Below are 24,470 nucleotides of genomic sequence, written 5' to 3' on the forward strand. Positions count from 1 at the left end.
ATCTAATAAAAGTAATGCACGTATATATATATGTATTGTTTTTTATTGCAGAAACACCAAAAATGATACAGGATTGGTTACCATAGCAACAGTGCTTCTTGCACTGCATGGACCAACAATCCCTCACTATTTTGGAGCATTACAATGGATTCATGCTTTATAGAACAAAGCTGATTGGCAAAACCTAAATATCCCCCTGGGTAGTGGCAGGACCTGTGCGGGGAGAGTGATGAACCCCGGCTGGTCCTGATCCCCCGGGCAGCCGACATGCACATCACTCATACCCACATAGGCAACGTTCAGGTTCTACTATTTCATGTGTAATAACGTCATAATTTCATATGTAATATGTCACAATGCAGTGAAAGGTAACCACCTTTCATTTTGACAAAAAGCACGCAGAGTCTGTCAGCTTCATCGCAGCAAGGGCAGTTCAAGGGCCAAGCCCGAGCGTGTTTCCAGGCCAACTACCGATTACGTGCTGTAAGTCATTCCTTTAAATGCTCCCTTCCCTCAGTGTGGTTGTTAGAAAGACAAAATCCCCTTTGATGTGAATCATGCTAAAGCAGCCATCTAGATACAAAACATGCGCTGCTTGGCTTGGGAATGGTAACCAGCACCTGTTGGTCTTGGGGAGCACGTATTTCCTGCAGTTTTTCTGCAAGCACTCCAAGCATGCTCTACAAGCACTACTAGAGTGATAACAAGCCCATAAAACACTGAATGTTAGAGATTACACGTAAGCATGATGGAGAAAAATTAAATCCATTAAAAATCCCTGCCAGGCCATGATTAGCTATTATTATTTTTTAATTCACTGTGCATAAGAGAAAAGCTAACAAACATAAATGAGAGGGAAGTTAACAAACACATTAATTTCCATTTTAACTTAGGCCTCTTGCCTAGAATAAATGGAAGTGGTAACTCATCTAGATGAGTAAGATCTGCTCTGAAACCTGGATGAGGGAGCCCTGCAGAAATACCAACAGGATGCCATTTGTGAGGGGTTTTTCTCTGGTGATGAAGGGAACCGCCAGCAGTACTCATAGCAGGTCACTTTTCCTCCATGTTGAACAGCTGTACAGCCACATATTCTCAGGTAGTTTCTTTGCATGGAAGGAAAAAGGGGACTGGGTGTTTAGAGGGCTCCTGCAAGCTCTCTCCAGCTTGAAGCTGAGCATAAAACAAATTCACAGGAATATATTTAGAATCAGAAAGTCCTTTTTCCGAATACGGAAATATCACTTTCAGTTCACAAAGTACCTTTTCAGATTTTTGCATGTTGGGAAATCTGCCACAAAGATTCTCTCTGCCTTATAACCTGTCCTAAGGCTTCATTTCTGTCCCAGCAGCAAGCATCAGCTCCAGCAGTGCCCAATGGGCCCAGATATGCTGCTAAGGACAGGCTCTTCCCCTTACTCCCCCCCACAGGAAAGGTTTGCATTAATCCCTACCTCTCCAGGGACAACTTGGATGTGGAGTTCCCTTCACTCACCAGAGGGCTGTGCAGACAAGCATGGAAAAGTGCTGGTTTGCTCCTTGCCTTTCAGAACAGCACTTCATGTTCCCCAAGCAGGCGTGAAGTGATGTGCTTAACAGTGCAACCTACCTTTATGCCCTGATGGAAAATAACACCGCAAGCAGATAAGTTTCTTCTCAGGGCCCTAACTGTACAACCTGAAAACACCTTGTCTGTGAGAGAAGTTGGCAAAGATCGCCCTCTTTTTTTTTTTTTTTTTTTTTTTTTAAAAAAAAAAAGAATTAAATACAGCCACCAAGGAAAGATGAAGCAGTTCAGGCAAAGAACTTCAAAAACAGAAGCTGTAATAAAACTATGAACATCACTCAACCCACATTTGCTTCAGCAGGTGGGTAAATGCAATCTGCTCTGAGAGATAGGCTGCACAAAAAAAGCTCCAAAGAAGAAGATGAAGTTGCTTCATCAGCCCCTGAAGAGCATCTTGCCCCATCTCATATACCAGGCCAGAATATTTTGACTGACACAGGAGAGGGTACACTCCAGCCCTCGCCTCCCCCTCACTGCCCTTCAGCAGAAGGTTTGGACAAGATACAGAGAAGTACAGGATGTCCTTCCTCCCCCACCAGTTCAAAGAAGGGCAGTCCAATCTTTGTCGTCAGGGAATAAAAGAAATCTCATTTTTGAGAGCACACTGTGTGCGCTAACTGTTAGTCCCCTTATTTATTTGACTGCTTAATTCAGTACGTGACTTCAGGCATGTAGTCAGACGTCTGGTGTTCATTTTCAGTCAGTTGACAAAATGCCTGGAAGTTTGAGTCATTTGATCAAATACTCCACTGAAATAATCACTGACTGAATCACTCTGACAGATCCAGGATGGGTTCTCCTTTAGCTGATTTCTTTATAGACCAGAAAGTTGCCTTGTGCTGTATGTAACTTAAGCACCTCTTTTATCAGGCAGTTTGGCAGTGTTTGTTACACCAAAGGCACTCCGTGTACTTCTGTCACAGCCTCCTGCTGCCTCCAATCTGCCTGAAAACCCTGTATGACTGACTCCCTCTGCCTCTCTCCTCTGGGGCCACCACCTCACTGATCTCAGGGGATGACTGTCTGGATGGATCTGTATTCATCTGACTTCCTTCGTCTTACTTCTGTACCCAGAGGTGAGCCCTGCCAGGCCCCCCATGAACACCTGCACTGGAGATGTTTTGTGAGGGCTTCCCTGACACCACGACCACCCACAGCTAGGTTCCTTTTTCCAAATTGCTACCTGTGCTTCCAAACATTTAACTTTCAGAGCACCTGCATCAAGGCGACCGCCACCTATACCATACGGACCAAGCTGGGTGCTGTGCCATCCCAGCATCAACTTTTGCTAGACTAGACTGGGTTGATTTGTACATAAAGTGCAACATGCTTTGTGCTGAGGCTTCCAATTTAGTGGCAGATGTTTAGCAATAAAAAAGTTAATAAAATACAAACAATGACCTTTTGTACAAGAACAGTTTCTCTGTTCTTTGCTTTTACAAGTCTCCGGGATCAACTGGAAACCTTAGAATGAAGCTCTGCAACATCTGTACTACAGTTTGATTTCATTCCCAGGAAGTGCTTATAGATGCACACATTAGAGATTCTCTCAGTCTGAGTAAATGTTTCTGAAATGTTCCCTATCTGTTCCAGTGGATGAGAAACTATGCTACAAGTTGTACCACTGTGATCTTGGCCTCTAATGAATAACCACAAGTGATCATGGCAAGGCAGAATCAGACAGAAAACCTCTCTGAGTCCTAAAAACTCTCAAAGCTGTGTAGCTGGTGTTTCTCACTAAAAAGTACATCTCTTTCTTATGGATTTGGAACACCACATTTCAAGTTCTTCAGCAGCTTTTGGCTCAGAAGCAAATATAAAAACAGCATGAGAGTCACTTTCTTCAAAATATTTAACTTTTTCCAGATATTTGTTACTTTTTCTTTTTTTTTCTTTCTTTTTTCTTTCTTTCTTTCTTTTTCTTTCTTTCTTTCTTTCTTTCTTTCTTTCTTTCTTTCTTTCTTTCTTTCTTTCTTTTTTCTTTCCTTCTTTCCTTCTTTCTTTTCTTTCTTTTTCTTTCTTTCTTTCTTTTCTTTCTTTCTCTTTTCTTTTCTTTTCTTTTCTTTTCTTTTCTTTTCTTTTCTTTTCTTTTCTTTTCTTTTCTTTTCTTTTCTTTTCTTTTCTTTTCTTTTCTTTTCTTTTCTTTTCTTTTCTTTTCTTTTCTTTTCTTTTCTTTTTCTTTTCTTTTCTTTTCTTTTCTTTTCTTTTCTTTTCTTTTCTTTTCTTTTCTTTTCTTTTCTTTTCTTTTCTTTTCTTTTCTTTTCTTTTCTTTTCTTTTCTTTTCTTTTCTTTTCTTTTTTCTTTTCTTTTCTTTTCTTTTCTTTTCTTTTCTTTTCTTTTCTTTTCTTTTCTTTTCTTTTCTTTTCTTTTCTTTTCTTTTCTTTTCTTTTCTTTTTTTTCTTTTCTTTTCTTTTCTTTTCTTTTCTTTTCTTTTCTTTTCTTTTCTTTTCTTTTCTTTTCTTTTCTTTTCTTTTCTTTTCTTTTCTTTTCTTTTCTTTTCTTTTCTTTTCTTTTCTTTTCTTTTCTTTTCTTTTCTTTTCTTTTCTTTTCTTTTCTTTTCTTTTCTTTAAAATCTTCATGTTCTCATTCATTTCATAGCTAATCCATTGCAATCAGTCATCCAAACATGGACTTTTCTAATCATTTTTATAAAGAAGAAAATGATAATGTTAGTAATCAAAATTTGGCAATTTTGACCTTCTCTACGTTGAACTAGCACTCTCCTAGAGCCTATTGAAGTGCTATATTTCTAACCAGACACACTGGAACAGCCTATTCATGAAGAAGGCAGTCAGTGTGTGTGTATGTGATGGAAGAGATGAGTATAGGGACCGAGGGAAGAGGTACCAGAAGGGAGGAAACCATATTTTAGTGTATCCATACTTTTTTTTTTTTTTAAATCTCGGGGCTTGTCAGTTTTTCTTTGCATACCATTTCTTTAAGATAAACTCTACCTGGATTGGATTTCTTGGGACATTGTGTACGTAAAAATTAAAAATAATAATAATAAAAAATAGTATGTGTATGAATTGCAAATGGTTCCCTCCTGAGAATTTTCCTCATTTTCAAGTAAATTTCTATTACAATGTGGCTAAAACAGTCCAGCTGCCCACCTCAGAGAGCACAATCTTATGGTGAACTTGCCAGCACTGGTAATCGCCATTTTTGGGTGTCTAGTTATTCCAGACCGCCTGCTTAAACTACCTTAATATTCTCTTTGATGATGACAGAAGTCTGGAAACACAGCTTAAAGAAAAATATAAATATAAATATAAAATAAAAATAGATGGAGTGGTTTTATCTTAGACTATCTAGAGATGAAAATGATTGTGACTTGTGAGCCTCTTCAGCAAATAGCCTCACAGCATTTTCTAGTCCTTTGTACTGTTGGTAGGATATATTTCTTCATTCAGTAGAGTCTGTCAGTTTTCATAATAATATTTATCAAACTCCAGTGTGCATAAAAATGTATTCTTGATGGAGTTGAACTACTCATGTTATGTCTAACTCTTAATTTTGTTTGCTTAGGGAAGCTGCAATTATTACAGTACATTTTAACAGCAAAAATATCATCCATAACATTCTTAACGACTCATGCCCATGCTGAGTGTTTTCAGCACTTTCTCCTCACTTTTTTATTTTCATTAATAACTGGTGTTGCCCACAGATCTCATTTCTGGTGCTTGCAAATGCAAAGATCCAAATTTTGCCCAGGCTGTCTGACAGGCAAGGATCTCCACACTGAAAGGTGTAGAATACAGTATGAGCTCCCTTTTATCATGCCAATTAATGTTTGACTTGTTTGTCTGCCATGTGATGAATTAAAAATGCATGATTTAGATGCTGAAGAGCTAGCCATTTTCTAGATATAATCCCCTGGATGTTGCCATTCTTCCAGTTGATCTTTTTGCCCTCCATGTGTTGGCGAGTACCATATATAGCCTACTGTTCAGACCTTTCCCTAACAGATGGCTCTCTTTACTGGTTGGGACACAATCTGGTGATTCCTTTTAATATGCTTTAGATGGAAGAATATCCAGGGACAGGCAGCTGAATCATTCTAAGCAAAACCAGCTAAGAAGACAAAGTTAAGGAGATGTAGTTTCTGGATGATATCTGTATGAAATTCCCCATAAATCAGAATATTTGTCAACATTGGTTAAAGTGTAGTTTCCCCAGTAATAAACATTACACGGAGAAACAAATCAGCCTTCATTTGTTCTGTCAGGAATGGAAGGAGAGCATTTCATATTATTTTGTGGATAATCTCTGTGGAGTAAACTAAGCACAATTACATATTTGATTTTAATTAAAACTCTGGGTACCTTTCGACTTTCGTTAGGAAGATGTCCTGGGTATGATTAGCTGAGGCCTGCGCTGAGAAGTTAATTTGACATACAACATATTTTTCATGAGGTAACTGTCGCAGGAAGTTGTTTGTAATAGCTATCTTTCCCAGGCCTGTGGGGGCAACAAAAAGTAATGGCTTATCCTGAAGCAGCAACTTCTCCAGTATGCAGTACATCTGCATAACAGTCCCAGTGGTGCTCACAATAATGTCATTAAGCCGGGAGAATAAAAGAAAGAAGCAAAAGATGCAGATAAAGGTGTTTCATTACCTACTGTACACAGAACAACAATAGAACGCAGTCATAAAATAGTTTCAAGCCACAATAAAAGCAAAAACCACACAAAATACCTGGGAATGACAAAGGAGTTACAGTTTATGAGCAGCAGGCCGGGTGGAATTGCCAAGTTGGAGGCTTAAGCACAAAAGAGTACTAAGAAATCCTGTTTGGTGTTGAGGGAGGGAGGCTATTATACCCAAAGCTGTTAATGAGAATGCAGTGAGTTTGTGTCGTTAACTGTTTTCTTTTACAATATTTGACACCAGGATGGCTTAATGCTATGTTGTTTTCTCTTCAAGCTACAGTTTTCCTTTGCGAGAGCGTGAGAGCAGAATTCTAATGTGGGTATGCACTGGGAAAAAGGGCCTCGCTGCTCGGCTTTGTCTTTTCCAATCTCTTACACTTTAACTGGAAGGTCATTTCATTTATTACACACAGAAAAGGGCAGGAGCCAGGCTTAAAGCTTAGTATGTACTCGTATATCAAACTGGCACTTGTTTTGTTCTCCCTTATCTGGGTTAGCCTCCTGCCCTCATCGCTGCTATAGGTGCCTGCGTCTGGCTAGAGAGAGGTCAAAATGACCTCATTGCATGTACTCCTCCCTTGCACCCTTCCAAAGGAGTTAACTTGACTCAGGGTATTGGCAGCAGAATTGCTCTGCTGATCCATCGGGCGTTTTGTAACCTCTGCAGCTATTCCTCTGCATGAGAAAACTACCAGGAACGTGTGCTTCATGCGGCAGGTTCACAAAGCAATTTCATCTATTCACAGCTGGCTTATTAAGGGAATCTAGCAAATGGCAGTATCATTGAAGCATTATATTTCTTGCCCTTTTTCTTTTGAACATAGCTTTGAAAATGTAACCAATATAAGCTGATAGAAACCAATTGCTGGGGTTGATAGCTTGTCATTTATGTTTCCTGAAAACCAGAAGCTATTCACAGTCCCCTCTAGTGGGGTCCAAATTGTTCTGTGAGCACCCATAGCTGCGAGTGCCTCATTCTCCATGGCAGTCCAGGGCTGCACACAGTGCTGAGGCTGTATTGCTGGCCCCAGTGCATGGGCTGGCGTCTCTCCTCCCAGCACAGCCTGGCCGCAGCACAGCCAGTGAGCTTCCCAGCAGCTCAGAGTGGGCTCTGGTGCAGGGACTTGGGTCGAGATGTGGAAATGCAGAGGACTGAATGCTGTAGTAGCTGCATTTTTCATATGAACTCCCTTGCTGGTTAAGGTTGAACCACACAGGTGTCCTCCCTCGTTTGTCCTGGATTAGCACTGACAATGCATTTGCATCACACCAGCTACACTGCATGCAGCTGCATTTAGCTAGGCAACATGTGGATACACAGGTAATGGTAAGCCACCGCCTGCAAGAGACTGCATTGAACTGACAAGACAGATAAAGGGTTGGGTGATGGGGGTGGGGGTGTCAGAGAGATGGAGCAATATCCCAAGGTCAAAATAGCACCTCTGGGACAAAAATGTTAACATAGTCTCTGAATGCCTGTGACTCACTCTAGGGTTCCAGCAGGATGCCATGGGAGACAACTGAGGTTTCTGAATAAGGCTGTTGAGTAAGACTCACTATCCTCAAGTGAGTCCACCTGTAGCATTTACAGAGAGCCATGGCCAAAACCACAAAATGCATCAGAGGGTAGAGATCTAACAACATTCTTTTTATTTTAACAAGAAGCCTCTGAAGACTTTTAAGGCTGCAGATTGAAGGGTAAGCCACTGCCCAACACTTCCACAGTAGAATATGCCCTCCTATGGGATTCCTACCCATTTTAGTAAAATATGAATTAGTTCCATTTAGGGAGTGTTCTGAAGTACCGATTCTCTGATCAGCCCTCTCCCTTTGCATATGTTGCCATTGGACCTGGCTGTACTTGACCAATGGACTGGAATTAGATATTTTTACAAGACGGGCAAATGTTTTCAGTATTGCTTCACCTCTGCACAAAACACGTACCAGGGACCCTTGTCATGCCATTTAGATGCAAAGATTGAGGGTGCCACTAACAAAGGGGAAGGACAAGAATTAGGGAAGAAAACTTCAAAGATGATTTAATTACCACCAACATTTTGTGGTTCCAGAGTTGTACACTATATACACCGGAAAGTACAAAATTAAGCTGTGGCTTAGCCACAGTTTGACCTGTACAACATTGGTAGCTATCCATACAGATTGGTTTCACACCAGTCCAAATTCTCAGCCTAAAAGGTTAAATATATAATACCCCATACTGTCGATAATCCATTTTTCCTGCTTTCAGCAATAGGAAGAAGGTGAACATACAGCTAATTAAAATACATTTGTTGAAAAGGTCATGCAGTAAGCTGCAGTTCAGCTGAATAGAAGGATTACGATCCTATTCACCCAATCTGGTGACAAACATACTGAAAATGGAGCCTGAGATACAATTAATCTGTTTTGCTGTCACAGAATGCGAAATGGCTCAAACTTAACAGTATTCAGGTTCTGAAAAAATAATTCCAATCCTTAGTGTTCCAAACATGCTCTGGTACAGTGGTAATAGGCTATGTCCATGTTTTTCACAAGGGATTTAAAGAGTCAGCTGCTCCAATTCTATTCAAATTCAGTTTGAGCATCTCATTCACGTTCCTGTAAAAATACCAGTTTACTTTACAGAAGCAATTTGTACAGTGTAGTCACATATTAGTGACTACTACCTCCTGGCAAATAACTAAGCAATTAAAGTCTATGCTCTGTTTGAAACCACTGATCATCTCCTTTTTCCTGGGAGAAAACTGACAACAAACAAAGTTATGTGTGCCTACATCTAAATGTTCCACTGTTGATTCTGATCTCAGTTCAGGAGTCTAATATTTGACTTCATCAAAGACAGGAACTCTTTTATGTTTAGATTTCACCAGCCACCAGAGGAATCTAAAGGTACCTCCTCTGCATGAATGCATGAAAAAAAGAAGTTGTGAACACCACATTTTTTGTGCTATTGGCTGTTCTGAGACAGACACCTCCATGACACCATAGGCAGAAAATTATTATGCCAAGCAGAGTTGAACTATTAAAAATATAATATTCATCAGACTCTTGCATTATCCAGAAGAGGTTTGAAAAGCCACATACTAGTGCTCCTAGTGATCATTACCCTGGGGCTCTCTGCTGAAGTGCCAGCTCCCCATCGTAGTCAAACTGAACACCAGTAGTCCTGTAGGAACTAACGGAGCTCAGCATCTTGCAGAGCCTCTACATATGTGTTACCTATGAGGTGGTGTCGTAGGATTGTATGACCCATGCGTTCTTGAATAGTCTGCAGTGTACCAGGGAAAGAGAGGCACTGTTATCCCTTGTACCTGTGCAAAGACTTCTTGTATGGGAAGGTAGAACACCAGCAAAAATAAGGGAGTGAGAATATGGTGAGAATAATTTCCTAACTGCCTGGAGCTAATTGACACATGCAGCTAATGACAGCAGTAAGTCCTGTCCCTCAGGCAGAAGTCACTGCCAGAACTACCTCTTGAAGACTGACTTCTGATGTATATAAATATCTGAGGGGAGGGTGCGGAAAGGATGGAGTCGGTCTCTTTTCAGTGGTGCCCAGCAACAGGACAAAAGGCAATGGGCACAAACTGAAGCACAGGAGGTTCTGGCTGAATATGAGAGGGTACTTCTTTACTGTGAGGGTGACAAAGCACTGGAACAGGTTGCCCAGAGAGGCTGTGGAGTCTCCTTCTCTGGAGATATTCAAAACCCACCTGGATGCTGTCCTGCTCAATGTGCTCTAGGTGATCCTGCTTGGCAGGGGGGTTGGACTGGGTGATCTTCAGAGGTCCCTTCCAACCTCGGCCACTCGGTGATTCTGCTATTCTATACTCCTTCTTTGTTTACAAGGCCTGAGTGGGTTCTCAGTTCTTGATGCCAATTCCTCTTCTGGCCCAGTTAATTCTTATTTATATCTCCTCACTCTGTATACACAGGACAAGCAAGGGAGCTATAGGCTAGCTTGGGAAAGGATGCTAAGCAGCCCCTCTCCTGAGTGTGTGCCACTATATTAAAATAATGCAAGACAGGTATGAAAACCAGGAGGAAGGGCCTGATGAGAGATATTTATAGAGAAAACTCACAGATAATATAAATCCCATAGCTTAAAGAAAGAATGCGGCTTTTGTGAGAAGAGAGACTTGGGTTCCAACACTGTTGAATGGAACAACTCCAGAACAAGAACCAAAGTGTAGTGTTTGACATCCCAAGTGAGTCTCTAAACCAGTACAATCTATAACATCATAAACAGTCTACTACATCATCTTTGAGCTTATTTAGTGCACACTGCCAGAGCTTCAGATGCACCTCTGCCCTTGCCCAAGAGCAGTCCTGGGCACTTGATCTCAGGTTGAGAATGGGCTGCTTGGCTCTTTTAACACTGGGTGAAGTTGATAGGTATCAAACTGAATTTTTAGAAATTTTCACAGTTAAATAAATAAAATAATTAACTAATGTAATACTTGAGGTAAAGGAGAAATTCTACAAGTAATGCACCCCAAAGCTGGTTTCTTTGTTGGATTAGCTACTGCCTGAGAGAATATGAGTTCTGACCAGAGACGTCTCAGACCACAGCTGGGATTTCTTATTCCCCCTCTCTTTCTCTCTCATAGAGTCTTCAGTGGCTAATAAGGATTAAGCTCATGCTGCAGGCTTTCTCATAGTAGGTACCCTAATTAAAGTCTTACTCCTCTACACAGCTGTTTATTTTCATCAAACATGTGGAATTTAATATATTTAAGACTGTCATTCTGCTTTCAAATCTGGTTGAAACTAAATAATGAGTTCAAAAAGGACTTGAAGAGGATTTGTAGGTTAAAAAAAAATGTACTGGATGATCACATCAGTCTTACTTCCTTAAGAAACTAAGCAAAAATCCCCAATATCTATGAAACCTAGGTCCTTCCAGACATACATTGCAGCTGAAGGAGAGTTTTCAAAGGTGCCTTTTGGAATCAGATGCTTAAGTTTGATTAAGTCCCACCAGAAGATCTATTTCTGGGAGATTTTTCTTCATTAAAAACAAAACAAAACAAAACTAACAAGCGCTCCAGAGGAATGGACTCATTTGTTGTCTTACCGTGTTGAAGAGAAATCTTTTTCTTTCTTTCGACCCACACGACCCTGCATAGCATTAGCAGTACTAATTGTAAACAAAAGTCACACTGTCAAAATAAAAGGGAGATGAATTAACAACAATAGAGTTCATTAAAGCTTGTTAATCTTTAAGAGGATGGGTGCGATGTAATTGGAAGAAAGGCTAAGAGCTATGTGGGTAAAACATTTCAAGGGAATACATTTCACTTCAAATGACAAAATATAATTAAAAGTGAGCAGTTAAATCAACTGTCAAAAGCACAGTTACAGCTGTCTTTTTTTTTTTTTTTTTTTTTAATTTTATATATAGCAATGTTCTTTTGCCAGCTTCCCCACCTGTCTGACCTGCTGTGCACAGCTCTGGTTTTAGCTGCAGGCTCTACCAGGCTGGTTCTAATGGCTTCAAGGGAGACTGTACCCCTCAAGTACTTTTTTCTTTCCTCCTCCTTTGTATCCCACCCTAGGTACTTAGCTACCAGGTCATCCTCGTAACAACATATGCTGCACCCTTCCTTTTTCTCACTGACCCTTAATTTCTTTCCTCTGCAAAGCTGATAGTCATTTTGACAGCCAACCATGAAACAACTGTTTGATAGTGACTCTACTGTCTGTAAGCCAGGCAACCAGGGACCTGCAATCTTCTGCCCTTGCTTCAGTCCCTGAGATCCCGTTATGCCCGATGTCTCAGACTCCTCTCCTGGACTCTATTTTTACTCTCTGCCCATAGCCTTCATCTCCTTCTCTCCTGCTTTGCAGTCATATCTTCTCAGCTATCGGTTTGTATTCCCCTTCCCATCTGAGATGCCTGAACTTGTGCTAACAGCCTTTTTTTTTTTTTTTTTTTTTTTTTTTTTTTTTTTTTTGTGGCTTGAATATTTTCTCTCCTGCTGGGCACAATAGTCTTGAGGTTATGGTTCAGGTTTTCCCAGCCAGCACAATGCTCCATTCCCTGGACATCCTCTGCTATCACCTCAAGTGCCAGACTAGTCTGTCAGGCAGTATTTAAGGAAACCTGGGAAGTGTAAACTTAACGCCATAACATCTGCACCCACAGCATACACTCACCAAGAGGATTTTGCTTGTCTCCCTTTGCATTATTACATGCTATCTGATCTCTCAGTTTAATGCTTCTTCTTCTGGTACTGCCTATCTCAGCGAGACAGTTGGCTCCTTGAATCACAAGCTTTTATGTATAAGCTATCTAAACAGCACACATAGACTCAACGTGTCTCTTCCTCCAAACATAAGCACTTATTTTACTCTCACAGTCAAAATAGGTGCTTTCCAGGGAGGAGACAAGACTAAATAGCAGCATACTGTTGGTTTTTTTTTTTTTTTTTAACCCCCATATCATCACTTCTGAGTGTTCAGTCGTACTTCTGAGTTCTGATTTTAAACCACAGACTGCATGCTTACACACATGCACATCCATTTGTCTTAATAAACACGAGGTGTAAGTGACTATTTTCAGGGGCCTGAGGGCACCCCCAACTCTGCCTGTCCCAGCTCAGACCCCCAAGCCTCCTCCACTGGCCCATGACCCAGGACACCACGTCACCTCCAGTGCTGTCAGCCCCTGTCCCAGCAAGGCTGCAGCAGGGCTGGGCTCCGTCTCCCCACAGCCTTGCCATGCTCAGGTATGCCAGTGGGCCCAAATCCCAGCCTGGTCTCAGCCAAACCCTAACCCCAGGGACGTGTCCGGTGCCCCAGGGGGCTGTGGCTGCCCTGGTGCCCTGCTCCCGACTAGAGGGTGGCACAGGCTCTGGCTGGCAGGCCCTGCCCTGACAAACCCATGGGGCTGGGTCTGCCAGCCCCTGCAGGGCCCTGACAGTTACACCGAGGAGTTTGGCATTTTCTGGAAACTTTTCACAGAGAAAATAGCAGGAATGGTTGGATATCTACTTCAATCATTTCACCCAGGTCCCCTGCATGCCTGCAGCCACACTGAAATGATCAAAGCCTGATTTACAGACTTTCAGGCTAAATACAAAGTTTTTGTACTTGTATTTGTGGAGTAATACTCTTCTTTTTTGTAGTGCACTGGTGACAAAAAAATCCCACCCCCTCCAAATCTTCTGGTATCTCATATTTGCTCTGTTGTCAGTCTGACCATGCTGCCTTCAGTCAAGGCTGTGCCAGTGTGATTCTCCTGAAATGTCAGCTTCTCCCCTCTTCACACCAATATTGCATGACACCTCCTGTGTTCGACTAGATTCTGAATGCTGATTTCCTCGAGTGTAAATAATAATCCCTGAGGAATCACTTGATAAGCAGTGTATTGTGAAACTGCTATTCTGTTAAAAACCTCTGTTCCCACAGCTGTCAGCAAATGAGTTTTCTGTCATTTTTTACAGGAGTCACCTATTACAAAGCACCTACAGGTCTACAGGCAACATTTGAAGCATGCCCCATTGACCAATGGCAGCAAAAAGATTGTCTCTGCAAATCAACTAAATGTCAACCACTCTACTAGCATACAGTTTCTGGAAGAGGCATAAACCCATTTTTTCACCCTACCAAGGCAATAAGATTTTTGTTCTCCTTCTTTCAACTCAGAGCAGCCAGCTTCCACCTAAGTGCTGGGAGCCATGTGAGCACATCAGGTCCTCAGGGCTTCTTTAGCTAAGCACCACCCCACCCCTTTTGCATGCCGGTGGCATTGATTTCACCTCATCTGCTCACAGAACCTTCTTGTGATGGACATCAGCTTCAGCCCATGCTGGCATGGTTGACATGCAGAGGAAGGCATATGCCAGCTTTCATGTGGGCTGGTTGCTGTGCTAGCTTCTCCATGCAGATGTACCTCTAGACTTCGCTGTGAGATCCAGTGCTGGAAACAAATGGCAGAGATCGCAGGTCTCCTGTGCCTAAGCTCCTGCTTCCAACAAGATGATATGAAGTGGCTCAGGATCTTCCAAGCAAAAAGAGGACATCTGCTAAAAACTTACAATCCCATAGGATACACCAGAAAACCTGAGCACCTTGAAAGCACTCTAAAGAGCTGGGGCCAGCTGCGCACTGCTGTGTTATCTGCTTCCATCGGGTATGGGAGCAGTTGTGGGCATGGATGGCTGTGAAGTTAGTTAAGATAAGGAAATGAGAGAGAATCATGAAAAAGACTAAAGGAAAAAGACTTAAGGAAAAAGACTACAGAAATTACTTCAAATATTGCAGTCATGAGTTTGTATGCTTGTATTGTGTCCCAGCCTCCTTTTACTTATTAGTAATAACTACTCAGCAACAACTCCTAACTTTGGGAATAGGGAATAGTTTGATTATGTGCATGTAAAATCTCCAGAATTCTGTGCACGCTATATAAATAATACATAGTTTTACTAATGACATGCTGATACGATTCACAATTCCACAATTGTCATTTTCATCCTAGCCAAACAGCCAGATAGAAGCCTCATCAGTACTAAATGAAAAACACCATAAAAAAAAAAAAATAAACAAATAAAAGAAACAAACAAAAAACAGAAGAAACAAAGGTATCCACCTTCCTATCTTATCTGAATTTCTTACCCATCAGCAATGAGAACTTCCATTTCAGGTTCAAAGTTAGAATGTGAAATGAGTGAGACCAAGACCTAAACACAAAGAACTCAAAAATTAAGGGGCCCCCAAGAGTTGTTTCATCAAGATACAGGACAGAAATACTAGAATAAAATGGAATAGTTAAGTTGGAAGGGACCTACAAAGATCATCTAGAAGCCAGACCACTTCAGGGATAACTAAAAGTTAAAGTATATTATTAAGGACATTATCCAGATGCCTCTTGAACACTGACAGGCATGGAGCATCAGCCACTTCACTTCAAAGCCTGTTCCAATGTTTAGCCACCTTCAGAAAAGAAATTCATGGTAAAGAATTTTTTCACGGTGAAGAACTTTTTTCCTAATATCTAGTCTGAACCACCCCTGGTGCAGCTTTGTGCCATTCCTGAATGTTCTATCTTTGGTTATCGGGGAGAAGAGACTGGCACCTCACTTTCCATTTTTGCTCCGCAGGAAGCTGTAGAGAGCAATGAGGTTGCCTCTTAGCCTCTTTTTCTCCAAACAAGACAAACCAAGAGTCTTCAGCCTCTCCTCATAGGACATGCCATGCAGCCCTTTTATCAGCTTTGTTGCCCTCCTCTGGATGCTTTCAAGTATTTTAATATTCTTCTTATATTTTAGAGTACAGAACTGCACACAATATTCAAGGTGAGGATGCACCAATGCTAAATATAGAGGGAGAATCATCTCTTTTGACTGGCTGGCTATGCTGTGTTTAATGCACCCCAAAATTTGCCCTCTTGGCTGTCAGGGCATACTGCTGGCTCATATTGAGCTTGCTGTTGAGCAGCACCCCCCAGATCCCTTTCTTTAGAGCTGCTCTCCAGGCACCCATCTCCTAGTCTGTACCCGTGTCCAGCATTATTCCATCACAGGTACAGCACCCTGCATTTACCTTTGTTGAACTTCTTGCTGTTGTTGATTGTCCAATGTTCCAAGATATCTAGATCCCACTGCAAGTCCTCTTGTTCTTCCAGAGAGTCAACAGCATCTCCAAGTTTAGTATCATCAGTGAACTTGCTAAGGATGCATTCAACTCCTGCATCCAGACCATTGAAAAAAATGTTGAACAGAACTGGCCCTACAATTGAGCCCGAGGGAACACTGCTAGTGACTGGCTGCCGCTGTACCAGCCAAAGTAAAACCATTAGCTCAGTGATATTTATACAGTCAGTTTGGGCTGTCTTCCAGATGAGGTATGTTTAATAGTAGAAACAAAGATTATTACTGCAGGTTAATTGCATAACTACAAGTCTATGCAGTTGTTTAAATAACATTGCCGTGAACACAGATCTGCTTGCCACTGTCACTATGTTTTAATATGCTTTCTTGCAGCGTGAATTATGATTAATGAATTTCTAGGTGAATGAATTACAATATTGTGATTAAATGTAATACATTAAACTGTCTCTGTATTAGAAAGGAATTAGGCTGACTCTTTAATCTTTGCTTGTATGAGGGCTTCTAAAACATGTTTAAGCAATTGCATATGTGATAGTTTCAGAAAACTGGAAGGGGATGCTTTCAAATAAAACTTATTATTAAAATACGTAAATAAGTAATTGAGAAGAAACTATACCATCCGTTCTAAGCTCATGATCTCTGACTTTGCTACGGATACACTCTGACTTTGGGAACTTAATGAAGAATTTTTTTCATTGGCTCTCTTTTGATTCATATCTTGGTGTATCAAAACAAAGCCATTTTATAACACGACTTTGATGCATCATGTTTCTCCACTTGAGTACCATGTATCTCCACTGCTGTCACATACCTAGCATTTTGTATAGGTTTATTTTTCCTTAAGAGAGCAGGGAGTTTATGATCATCTCTAGCAGGCTGAGAAAATATCTTGTGTTAAGGAGTTTATCATTAAGTCTGGCAACAAATCTAACTTAACTCGGTCACAATTAAAAATGGAAGTATTGACTATAAATAATGCATAAATAATTATATTCTTTTAAATACTTAATGTTTTATAAAGAAAAGAGAGTGTAATTTTCTCTGAAGCCTTGAAGGTTTTTTGTACCATTGTTTTATTGAAAAGATTATCATTCACTTTTTTTTTTTTATTAGAAGTATATATAAGAAAAATACACATTCTGATTTTGTAATGCTTTTTCTTTCTGTCAGATCATAAGAATATGAATGGCATTTTCCCTTTGGCTTTTTGTTTTGCTTGTGTTTTATTTTGGTGCACATAAGCCACATAAAACCGAAAGCCCAAATAACTATTCCAGCCCAAGGATACAGACTGAAGACTAACAAAGAAATTATTCTGCTTTCAAAAGATTTATATTTCAAAGGACGATGTGCCAGGTTGCAAGTAAAGCTGATGGAGTACATTCTCCTTAAATATTGCATTCTAATCTTAAAAGTCAAAAAGGTGCAACCCTTCTACAAGATATTGATGAAAAACTGCACTAAATTGTTTGTGCCACCTTCAATTCCCCGAACGGTGGCCCTTTAATATTTTTTCTAATAGGAATCATAGATCCAGGCTGCAGCATACTAATGAGTATAAGCCTACCAATTACATTTCGCTCTCCATTTCAGATTAAATGACTGTCGGTCTAGGCACTCATGCAGCCCACCCCCTCCCCACACCACGGTGTCCTCATTTTCAAAAATAGAAATAATAACAATAATAATGTACTGTATCTTTCCAGTTAGCTACAACTCTATATGCTTTGTTAGGCTAATGATAAAGAAAATGCCTGAATCTCAATGTTATGCTAGCTGCTTCATGAGGATAATCAACTTGCCATGCATCCCTGATGCTTTGCACAGCAGAACAGAAAGATAGAGAAAGCTTTAAGGAGACAGAAACAGTGAAGTGTGTATACAAAAGAAAAATAACCCACAGATGAAACAACAGAACAAAGTTGACGGGTAAAAACAGTAGAACTGCTTGGATTTTTCCACTTTACACTCCTGGGGGCTCCTCCCCCAAAGTGCTCTTTCCATTTTCCATTTGGAGGTCCCTTCCAGCTTCCTGTCACTGCTTTGCTCCACAGTCCTGGTCCAGAAGAGAGCTGTGATAGCTGCTGTCTGTCCTCCATACAACCTAGCTGCCAGAAGAGCTGTGGTTTGGGGTGCTCAGCTTCCAGCAGCACATGGGAAGGCTGCTCTCAGTCTCACCACTTGCCCATCAAATACAGGTGGACATCCAACCATGCAAAAACATTGTGCCTCCTGTGAACTCACACCCTGTAAATCTGCAAAAGCAAGGAGGCTGAAACAGACCCACACCTCTCATGATTTGTCCCTTCCACTTCTGAGGGTCTGGACCCCACCTTGGCCATCAACACTGTACTTGGTATTTTATTAGTTGTGCCAAAACCATAACTAACCTAACTTGTGACTTTCAAAATGGTAACATAGGCTTTACTGTCAATACAAAAATGCCCCTCCTGCCCCACCCAAGTCCTTGCCACTTGAGTTCACAACAGGTGGGAAAGCAGAGATAGAGAGTAACCAAGCGAATATAGGCCATTTTTATGAGAACCAGAGGCTGGGTTTATGCAGACTAGCTGTAGGAAAGGTTTTACATAAACTTGTAAGAGATAATTATAGTATACCAGCATTTGAAATCCACATGTATCCAGGAATAGTATAGGTGGGGTTAGGGCAGGACTGCAAATAGGTTGCATAAGATCAGAGACAGGCCAAGGCCTCTCCGCATTTCTTCAACACAAACTACTGTCTTCACATACTGTGAAGACCAGGCCTGGTCTGCGGGAAATGGAGGGCACACTTCCAAGGGATATTTCTCACAGATTTTTCCCATAGATAGTAGCTTAGTTCATTCCCTCCCTGATGGGAGGACGTTTTGTGCCAGGTGTGTGTGTGTGTGTGAGCATTTAGTCCTATGGACCTGCGACAGCCTGCTTGGCTCTGAAACTTCAGAGTATGCAGAACAGTTTCAGGCTCTGGTGCACCCACCTTCAGAGGTCACTGTTGCCCTCTGGAGTCTCCCAACCCCCATCTTACATGTGGTAGCAGAAGATTTCTTTTAGGTTCACAGCTTCACCATTGGCCTGTGGGGAGTTGAGGTCTGTGGTGCCATTTTGTTGATGCGTGCTGTTTGTTGGAGAGCCTGTGCAGCTGGTGACTGGGAGAGCCCTCTGAGCAGAGAATTATCCCTATTGCTTGGAGACACCCTACCTATTGCTGTGGATAACAGAAGGAAAGGGAAGGAGCCGTTCTGGAAACTTCTCTTTGCCTCTAAGTACCTTGGCCTGGCATTGCCCACATCTCAGCTGCAAATCCCTGTTTATAGTTATTTACTGAATTTCTCCCGAGCAGAACATGCATTTCCCTTCCTTCCTTCTTCCTCACCACAGGTGAGCTCCTGACCTGTGCCAAACTCTTTTGCTCTGCCTTCAAATCAAGAAGAAAACCACTTCTCTTCAGCCTGGTACATCATGCATGAAGAGAGGAAAATGGGATACTGACAATGAATTGGCATCGTGCCTGAAGAGTGGATGCAGCAGCCCTCAAATTGGCTAAACTTATTGAAGGAGGATGGCTGACCTGTACTGTAGAGTATAGTCAGTATCCATCCCTGGATTGCTAAATGATGAGGGGTAGAGGTAATAAACTTGCTGCCTAAACCATGCATCTCTCACCTTGTCCTGAGTCTCAGAAATGTTGAAGGACTGGAGGGGAAGAGGGATGGGTCTGTTTCTCTTCTCCCTTCCAAGGCTGACAATATGTTCCCAAACTCCTCGCTGTCTGTTGTACAGATGTGCTGGCTGGGCAAAAAGGGGCAGGTACCCAGCTTCATCCCCATCTAACTCTCATTCATGTGGCCAGCCCACTTAGAGAGCTCCTGGGCTTTTTTTTTTTTTTTTTTTTATAGATTTGGGTTAAAACTCTGATTATCTTCTCTGCACAGACTCCAGAATGACAGCAGAGTTCACCTGACTGACACATGGGAAGTCCCATGATAACCCTATTGAAATTAGTGGCAAAACTCCACATCTGGGAGCCATAGGTAAGTTTTAGAGAAATCACTGCTAGGTTACAAGCCACTAAATGACTCCCACTAGTTTTGAATCAAGCATATATACTGTAAGTGAACAAAGTGAGTTAACCTACACTGGGGCTGTTAATTTTGCCTGCTAGGCACAACTGAAAAACAAATAAACAAACAATCATAAAAATTACAGGTACTTTATCTGTCCCTTCAGAGTTCAACCACATAAACTACTGAACTGGAACAACTACAGGGACAGAAAGATCTCACAATGGAGAAGGGAAAGGTATGGAGACTAGGTGATTTGCATTGGGAGTTTTCTAGAGCAGATAGATGTCTGCCCTCTGCTCCATTTGTGAAGATCATCTTTGTCAATTCTCCATCCACTTTCTTCATCCTTCCCTCCCTCTGGGGTGCCAAATGGAAAGGCAGGATCAGGAGGCCTTTAAAAGAATGACTGAAAGAAAAGCGGGGTATTGTTTTTGAAACTGATTGTTGGTAGACAGGTCCGTTTTTAACAACCCTAATTTGGACTTGATCAAACAATCTTGTTAAAAAAAAAAAAAAAAGAGTCCTCATGGGTGGCTCTGCTTTCATTGTAAGTGCAAAGAAACATCATGGCCAGTTGCATTTTGTCTTTGACTTCAGTAGGACTAGTATTTCACCCACTGAGTCTGTTTAATTGTTATTTCCCATGCTCAGATGCTTTTTACATTTTGTTCCCTTCAAATCTACTACTGTCAACTTCCAGTCAGGAATACAGCACCAACTGCAGCCTTCAACTTGGTTAATTCTACTGCAGAAACAATCTTACTCTGAGGTAAAGTCTTACTCAACTGCATCAGTAACCTATCTGGAAGAAGAGACATTTGCCAGGAAAGGTTAAGTGGCAATCAGGGGGTCTGACATATACAGAAAGGTGAGAAACCTAAATATGACTAGGCAGGCTGAGCACCAAGAGTAGGAGGATACATGGACCATCCAGAAGTATCAGAAACACCTGAATGCTAAGGATGGGAAGGAGTTGATTAAAGTGGTATCAGAGATAAAAGCAGGAGCAATAGAAGGATCATCTTTTCAGAAATGATACATTCACATCTAAATATAAAACCGAGCTTTGATAATGAAACTTGCCACGTACAAGAACAGTTTTTCACAGTAAGCTATTAAGCCCTGTCTGCTGAGACCTTAAACCTAGACTCAGAAAGTACCTTATAAGGCAGGGACAAAGCTGCCGCAGCCTCCAGAATGGAAGAGATGGCACAATATATCTTTTTCTTCCATAATTTCTATAATTCTATGAGCTTTCATATTTTGAAAATAAAATTCATTTCTGTTCATCGAATGCTGCCACTGCCTGTTGTCTTGCAGAAGTAGAAACCTCTCCCCAAAAAGTTTCAGCTGCCCTTTATTGCAGTCTTTCGTCACTGTCACATCATCGTCTTCAGGCTATCTGCACCAGAAAAAAAAGTGTTTAGGCACTAAGATTAATAACAGGTTTATTGGAAGGGGTGAAAATGCAATAGGATGCATGATTTTTAGCCTCTAGCTGTTAATGCAGCACCTTACACACTTTAGGACTCTTTGCCCATGGAAAACAGGAATGCTGTTTCTGCTGATATTGGAAATATGGCATGTTCACAACATTCTGCTTTCAGAAGACAAGTAATTTTTGACCAGTTGCTTTTAATAAACAAAGAAAATATGACTCTGAGTATAGCAGTGCTTTCAGAAAGGACATTTTTTCCAGCTTACCTACCATATTTTTTTTTAGCATTCCTGAAATGCAGTGTGTCATTTTTGAAATGAATTAAAGTTGATATGGGGTAGAACAGTAAAATAAGCAGTGGGAATGGAAATGAATTCTTGATTAAAGAAAGAATGCTCAAAGTAGATATAACAGCAACAACAACAACAACAAAAAAAAAAGACTGTGGAAGAAAACTGCTCTGTCTATAGCGAGTGACTTATTTTCCCTTGGCACATACTATGAACTATACTCTCAGAAAGAAACCAGAATTCCAACAGGAGTCAGTGGGACTAGAATGGTGACACAAATGAGAGCTGGGAAAACAACTGTAAATAAATTTCCTGATTATTATTATCTCCCCTCTTCCCCCTTCTTAATTTCTTTTCCTGGTGACAACAAATCTTCATTCTACCTATTTTCTCATTCTTGTGTATCACATGCAAGGTAGTTAGCCCAAATTTCATGGAGTGAAATGTGTTCCATTGGGAAATAATTGCTCAGTTGGGGGTGAGGAAGGGGAATGTTTTATTACACATCTTGGAAAAGGAGATGTGTTCAGATCATTAAGCCATACTTTTCTCTCTGGATAAAATCAGATCAGAGGGCACTGGAGACATGACAGCAATGGGAGCAAAAGATAGATGAACATATACACCGATAAGATGGATGGACAGATATGACAGATGCTGATAACAGGGTTTTAATATATGGGATAGAAGAGATTATAAAAACTACAATCTTCCTTTGGCCAGACGTGGAAACTGTTTTCTGAAATGTTACATTTGGCGTTAAGAATTCTGTAAAAGCATTAAAGTGATCTGTTGTATATGATTTATAATAACTATAAAGAAGCTACCAGGCTGTAAATGGAAAAATGGAAAGGCTCTGAGGAGCAGAAAATCACGGGACAACAGAAATAATTTGAAAAATAGTATCCTCAAGTAATATAGACACTTTCTCACAGGTATCTCCAGAGAAGAAACTTCTTACTGAAATAAACAGCAATCTTGTATCTAGTCCCTGTAACTGATTACATCATCTGCTATATTTAGAATACCTCCAGTGTAACCATGGAAACTGCTTTTGCTAAAACTCACATTATTCCATTCAACACTAGTTGACACTATAGAAATACTCTAGGAAGCTCACAAAACAATTAATGTATCACTATTATTATATGCCTGTATGTATAGCTATGTGGTTTTGTCTTTTCTTGAAGTATGCATTGTGCATACCCGGAGATGTCAGATTTCTGACAAAGACTACAAAAAGCCAGATGTATAGAAATGGAGTGAGCATACAAGACTACAGGAGAATTCAGAGTACATCCTCTGTACTTTGCTTTCAGCCCAGCTGCCCAAGGATAAGGCTTATGCTGTTACCCTGCATGCACGTGTCTGTGTGCCTTTTTTTCCCCCACATAATTTTTGAACCTAGTTTCAACCGAATTTGATGAAGACAAAAAGAGAATGGAGTTTTTTAAAAATCTTTTCACAAGCTTTGCAAAGATAAAGTTATGCAGAAAGAAGTTTTACCAATGATCCCACTGAAAAACAAGTAAGGCAATCCATATTAGACACAGGAGAATCTTAAAAAAAAAAAAAAAAAAAAAGAAAGAAAACCATTGCCATACACCACATCGTGGAAGTGCAAAACACATTTTTTTTTTTTTAAATAAAAATGCAGCTTTGCAAAATCATAAAAAAAAAATAAATCCAAAACAGGTATCATAACTTTAAACAAATACCTAATGTAGAAAGGAATTCAGAATCCTTCCCAGCAGGAGTCCCAGAATCAGCCTTCCAAACTGGAGGCAAGGAGCTACAAGCATTTCAATATAAAATTGCTTTAAATTTATGCAAGCGATTTTCTGAGATCAAAAGGTAAAGCTAGTACTAGGAAACAAAGGCTTATGTTACACAGTAAGTACAGACAACCAGTTTTCACAGTACAGGAATGTTACTATAAGGTCCAGGATGCATCTGTGCTCTGCAGGATATTCAGAACTGAGCTATAAAATGGGAAAGAGGTGACTACATGTGCATACCAAAGTTGATTGTGAATAATTGCAGAAGGATCTTCTGATATTATATGACTGAGTGATAAAATGGCAAATGAAGTTCAGTGGTAATAAATATGAAACAGGGAATGCGTGTGGACAATAACATAAACTATACAGGTACAGGGATGTGATAACTTACCAATCATTACTCAGAAAGAAATACTGTATTTGTAGCCACCTCAGCACAATGATGAGTAAAAAAGGCAAATCAGATATTCAGAGTTATTGGAAAAGTTATCAGAACAAAACAGAAAATAACCTATGTCATTTATAAATTCAGGGTGCACACATTTTTATGACTCTGTGTGATTTTAGTCACCTCAGAACTGATGTGAGAGAACTGGCTAACATGAGGAAGAAGAAGAAAACAGAGCCAGGCTATGGCATCCTTTCAAGAACAGAAAAATAGATTAGAATTCCTCACCCTGGAAGAGAGTCAGCTGAGGGGTGGTAAGATTAAAGCCTACAGAAACTTGAATAGTATGGAGAAGATGAAGGGGGAGTGACCTCCTTCACACTGGGGAGAGGATGAAACAGGAAGAAGGGAAATGACCTTGACCCCAAATTCCACTTCATGTGAGAGTCCTGCCAGTGGTGTGTCTTTTACATCTGTCCCAAGAATCCTGTCTCTGAGTGGTGCTAGCTGAGAGTGCATGTTGTATATAAGGTCTTAGCACCGCTGCATAAAAAGACTGCAGAAAAACAGAGGAATCATTACAGAATTGGGGAAGAGACATTTCTAGTAACTATCTAAATGAGCAAACGCTCACCAAAGATATTGATTTTATTCCATCAGAGCTTCATGG

At 40.7% G+C, this 24,470-nt stretch overlaps 1 long non-coding RNA gene across 2 annotated transcripts; it reads left to right on the plus strand.

The window, feature by feature from the left end:
- The first annotated feature begins 362 nt into the window (after window positions 1-362).
- LOC106036884 (uncharacterized) lies at window positions 363-19,431 on the plus strand. 2 transcript variants are annotated; one of them, XR_001207710.3, is made up of 3 exons: window positions 363-483; window positions 2,438-2,643; window positions 19,218-19,431. It is a non-coding gene; the product is annotated as an uncharacterized lncRNA (long non-coding RNA). The 2 variants fall into 2 exon arrangements; XR_007162353.2 differs by lacking the exon at window positions 19,218-19,431 and adding an exon at window positions 2,778-3,457.
- Window positions 19,432-24,470: the final 5,039 nt, after the last annotated feature.

This window comes from Anser cygnoides, chromosome 1 (assembly GCF_040182565.1).
Source record: "Anser cygnoides isolate HZ-2024a breed goose chromosome 1, Taihu_goose_T2T_genome, whole genome shotgun sequence".
Lineage (NCBI taxonomy): Eukaryota > Metazoa > Chordata > Aves > Anseriformes > Anatidae > Anser > Anser cygnoides.